At 37.4% G+C, this 5,305-nt stretch overlaps 1 protein-coding gene across 2 annotated transcripts in view; it reads left to right on the top strand.

Annotated features, from left to right (window-relative positions):
* The first annotated feature begins 4,837 nt into the window (after positions 1 to 4,837).
* Positions 4,838 to 5,305, top strand: part of tmem269 (transmembrane protein 269) — a 9,309-nt gene continuing 8,841 nt past the window's right edge. For both annotated transcript variants that reach the window (XM_024292755.2, XM_036212851.1), the window contains exon 1: positions 4,838 to 5,172. The gene's annotated coding sequence lies outside the window, so the exon portion shown is untranslated. The remainder of the gene's footprint in view (positions 5,173 to 5,305) is intronic.

Genomic DNA, 5,305 nt, shown 5'->3' with positions numbered 1-5,305 from the left:
ATTTCCACAGAATTTGTAACCCAAAAAACCCCAAAACAAACCTCAAATGTAAGAGTTGGGAGTGTGAGGGGCAGGACAACACCTAAACAGATGGATGACGGGAAGTGGGGACGGCCTTACTTTATGCCAACAGTCCCGCCCACCACTCAGAGGTGAATTTCTAGTAAACTACTGGTGCTCTGCAGAAACTATATTCTAGTAAAGGACACAGGTTTTTAATCTTTAGCCAAAAATGGCATAATTAAAAGACCACTGGGAACGCTATATATATATATACATATATACATACATACACACAAAGTATACAACGAGGCAAATAAGCATTTGAACACCTCTGAACACAGTAGCCTTTATTTGTGATTACACAGGTCAAAAATTTCCTGTAGTTCGTCTCCAGGTTTGTGCGAACTGCTGAATGAATTTTGGTCCACTAAAAGGCAGGAAACCCAGTGGGCCCGACCAGGTACCCAGGCCCAGCCCGGGTCCTCCACTCCTTAATACATCGCAGTCGTCCTGTCCCATGTGCAGAAAAACACCCCCATAGCATGATGCTTCCACCCCCATGCTTCACAATAGGCATGGTATTCTTGAGATGATACTCATCATTCTCCTGTCAAACACGGCGAGTGGATTCAAGACAAAAAAGCTTTAATTTGGTCACACGACTTTCTCCCATGACTCCTCTGGATCGTCCAAACGGTCGTTGGCAAACTTAAGACGGGCCTGGAAATGTGCTGGGTTAAGCACACGAGATGTGATACAGTAACCATGGAAACGGTGGTCCCAGTTCTTACAGGTCTCATGTAGTTCTGGGCTGCGTCCTCACCTTTCTTAGGATCGTTGAGACCCCACGAGGTGAGTGAGATCTTCCATAAAGCCCCAGTCATGTTTAGCTTATTCCATTTTCTATGGTGGATCTTTTTACACCAAGCTGCTTGTCAATTTCCCCGTGGCTCTTTCCAGCCTTGTGGAGGTCTACAGTTTAGTCTCTGGTGTATTTGGACAGCTCTTTGGTCCTGGCAACATTAACAGTTGGAGTCTTCCTGGTTGTGTGGGGTGGACAGATGTCTTTATGCAGCTAACAAACTCATAAAGCTGCTTCTAATTTAGGCAGATTAACAAGTCTTTGAGGGTCAGAATTCTAGCTGACTGACAGGTGTTCAAATGCCTTTTTGCAGCAGTAGCATACAAATACATTATTTTAAAGAATGTGATTTCCATATATATATTTTTTATTTTTATTATTGTTAAGTGGACATGTTCCTAAGATGAAAATTTCAGATCCTTCCATGATTTCTAAGCGGGGGGTGTTTAAATACTTGTTTGCCTCCCTGTATCCTTCTCTAAAGTAAAGATAGTTTTTGTATTACATTTTAATTAAAACATATTTGATCTAATTTAGAGCCTCCTTCAGCAGAAACGACTTGAATGAGAGGAATTTTAACTATTCGCTCTGGTTTACTGACCCCAGCTGTTGTTGTTGATAAAGAACTACTGTCTTTATGTCCCAAAGCAGGTTTTCAGTCAGAACAGGTCAAGATGAGCAACAGTCCACAGCCAGGACACGAGGCAGCAATAATAATAATAATAATAATTATTATAATTATAATAATTATAATCTTCACTGTGTATTAAAGCCAAAGTAAAAAAAAGTGGGTTTTAAGAGAAGACTTAAAAACAGGAAGTGATGACAACTCTCTAATATAAAAAAAAGCAAATACTAAATATAAGCAAAGAAAAAAATAACAGTTTAGAGAAATATGTCAGAAAAAATGTCAAATCAATAAAAAGCACCTGTGTTGATTACAAACCAAATGTAATTTGAACTTGAAAGGACCCTGAGCTGATATTTAAAGACTTTGATACTTACATAGTTTTGATGTCACTAAAAACACCAAAAGAATTCATTCTATTTACTAAACAGACCCAGACCTGAACTTCACTAGCAGGAAAAATGCATCTGCATTTTATGTATTGATGTATGAAACTACTTCATTCAGTAACCTGTTTTATGTGCCAGTGAAAACTGTACATGTGACAAATAAATAAATCTAAATGTAGTTGTTGGAATTTGACTTTAATGCATCATCTCTGACCTAAAGTGTTTGATTTTAGTTTTTATTAGAAATTAAAACAATTAACGTCTTGTTTTTGCACAGGAATCGTTGAACTGTCAATTGTAAAATAAAGAAATTAACTTCATTTTTTTTGTTTTTTTATCCTCTACTTAAAAAAACAGTACCTCATTGTGGCCACTAGGGGGTGTATTTCATCCAATGAATAGATCCGCTCCCAGCAAACACAAGACATGTTTTTCTGCAAATCAAATATGATCTTTGAGATTTTTTAAGAGATGCTGAACCTTCTTTGAACAGAGGAGACAAAAAACACTTTTTTAGATTATTTTTAATAAACAGATACTGGATTACAGGGGAAAACTGTTTCCAAAAGGTTTAAATTGGGAATAGTAGATAAACAGCATGATGATCAGCTCAAGTGTGCTGACAAAATCACACTGGAGTTTCTTAAAAGGCAGAAATGACAGCCGTTTATCCTCCAAACATGACTAATGAGATGATTCCAATGAAACTTTTACTTTTTTGAAGGAATCGGAGTGTCTGAGTGAACATCTCCACCGCTCTTCTCCATCGAGACATGTGAGGGATGAGTACGGAGGAATCCCTGCAGCAGCACAGAGAGCTCCTCCTCTTCTGTCTGCAGATCACTGTCCGGTTTAAACCCCCCTGGAGTTCAGAACCAAACTATTCATGCAGTTTCTGCACTGAAAGGAATCTTGAGTGGAACCCCATCCATGATCATTTCACTGAATTTCATTATCAAAATGCTGTTTTTTAATAAACTTTTTCACATATTTTTTCTTTTATATGAAGGAATATTTAAGGACTTGTCTTTGATATGTACATCATTAACCTAAAAAGTAAATGCAGTCAGTCTTTTTTAATGGCTAACATAGCATTCTAGCAGGGGCGGAGCTACAGGGGGGCAGCAAACATTCTCTGGCCCCCCTATCCCTTTTTTGAAAATTTTGATGTCATTATTGACAAAAATTATGAAACACATTTTGAATTTTATTCATCTGTAGTAGCCTTCCACTCTGCTGTTCTACCCCTCCAAAGTCTTTTTGCCCCCCTCCTGCCCCTCCATGTAAAATGTTCTAGCTGTGCCACTGCACTCAAGACTCTCTGATTTATTCAAGCATGACTTTTTACAGACAAAATAAAACAGAAAATGGTTGTATTTTTCCTTTCAGTGTTTCAAATCTCTTAGTCTACCATGCTTTCTACTTCTGTAATGGATAACACTGAACATTTTATTGTTCCAGTGAGATCTGTGCAATGAAACTGGGTCTACATTCGATCGTCTGAAGCAAAGCAATGTTGAAGTAAAACTCTTAGGTGGTGTAAGGTTCAAGGAAATGCAACAAACGATCAAAAATTATTGCAAATTATTGCAAATACACCTGAATAAAGTGTGAATTACATTATTAAATTGCCAGAATTGAAACCGATAGTAGAAAACATGATTCTTTATTCACTAACACTTCTTATTGACTTTGTAATCAGCTGATGTGAACTGCATGTAATTATTTCCATTTGCAGATAATCAAAAATGGAAGACAAAATGTATTAATCCATCTATTTAACCATTTTCTAAACCTACTGAACTCATTTTGGCGTCACTGGGTTGCTGGAGCCTATCCCATTTGCTGTTTGGTGAAGGCGATACAAACAAATGCATAGGATTTATATTCCTCTGGATTTCACCTCATCTTCATACAGAACTATGTCTGTAAAAAAAACCTGAAGCCTGTCATAGGTCAAAGGTTACAGTAGTTCAAATGGGAAATCACTGGAGCAGGCGGGCTTGTTTGGAAGCAAAACTCTGTAAACAAAGGAAAAGTACAAATTCCCTTTGGTTTGTTAAACTATGTATGAACAAAAACTGTGATTGTGGGACAAAGAGTGAGCAAAACACAGGTGTTATACACTTTTTTGACTGGAAAATAGTTGGAGATTAGTTATCTTGCTTAAGGGCACTTTTGCTGTTGCATCCATCCATTTTCCAAACCCGCTTAATCACTCTTTTGGGGAGGGTCACGAGGATGCTGGAGCCTATTCTATCACAGCCACTGTCTAACAAAGGTGGGCAAAACCAGACAGTGGGCCTTGTATGGTGTGCATTGTAGCAATCAGTGGGAATTTAACCAGCAACTCTCTGACTTTGAACGCTTTTTCAGCTTTCAGGCCACGACCCAGCCACAAACAGAATGTTACGTCTTCAAAATGAAAATAGGAAGTCAAAAATAAATAAAGAAAGAAAGAAAAAAACTCAACATTAAATCCTCTCATTCCCACTTCCAAGCACAGTGGTGGAAGGTTCATGATTTGGGCTTGATTGGCAGCCACTGTACTGTCCGGCAATGGATGAATGCATGACTCTTTAATAAAAAGAAAAAGAATCAGTATTTTAAAAAGCAAAACACACTGGTTTTCAGGATGAATCTGCTCCACATTCAACACGTTTTTATATACCTGAGCAACCAATATTGGTATTTACTCTTTAGGGTTTCATTTATGTGTAACTTCTGATGAATATGTTTATTTAAGAAGCAAGCAAGTGAATTATCACAAGTAGACATATCTAATATAGATAAGAAAATAGTTAAAGACAGACAAAACAACATTTATTCATTTAAATTCGGAAGCAGGAGTTTCTTAAATACCTAATTTTTAGATAGTTAGATTATGTCGAGGTTTTTTTTTAATCATTATTATTATTTTAAGTGTATCTTCATTTGGGTTGCACCCCAGGGGTCGATGATTTCTACAAACATCAAACAACCGTCCATCAATATTATGGAAAAAGCTGGAAGAGGCGGCAGCGTCATTTCCGGTGGAATGTTCCAGTGGATTTATCTGAGGGTTTAAAAGCGCGTGCCCGAATAACGGCAGCGAAGTTGACGTGCTTTACGTGCCTCGAGCCGCACAGGGAACGTAAAAAGTTAGATGAACAAGTGTCTGCAAAAAGATACGGACAGCGAAACGAATAGCAGGAGATTTAATAAAGCTTTTTATTAGAGGAGCAGGTGCGCAGTTTGACAGTTTTACATTTGTGTTCAGTGAGAAGAAAAACCTCTGGAGCTCCGTCCAGGTAAGAATAGGAACACTTTAATTATATCATTTTTATTAAATACATTACATAATGACATTATCGATATAATTTTGTCAAATTATTAAAATAGAAATTTGAAGGTGTTTCTAGTTTAAGGTGTCTTTCTTTTTCT

The sequence above is a fragment of the Oryzias melastigma genome, linkage group LG7, assembly GCF_002922805.2.
Source record: "Oryzias melastigma strain HK-1 linkage group LG7, ASM292280v2, whole genome shotgun sequence".
In the NCBI taxonomy this organism is placed as follows: domain Eukaryota; kingdom Metazoa; phylum Chordata; class Actinopteri; order Beloniformes; family Adrianichthyidae; genus Oryzias; species Oryzias melastigma.
The sequence above is the reverse complement of the archived record's forward strand: the minus strand, read 5'-3'. Positions and strand labels throughout refer to the sequence as shown.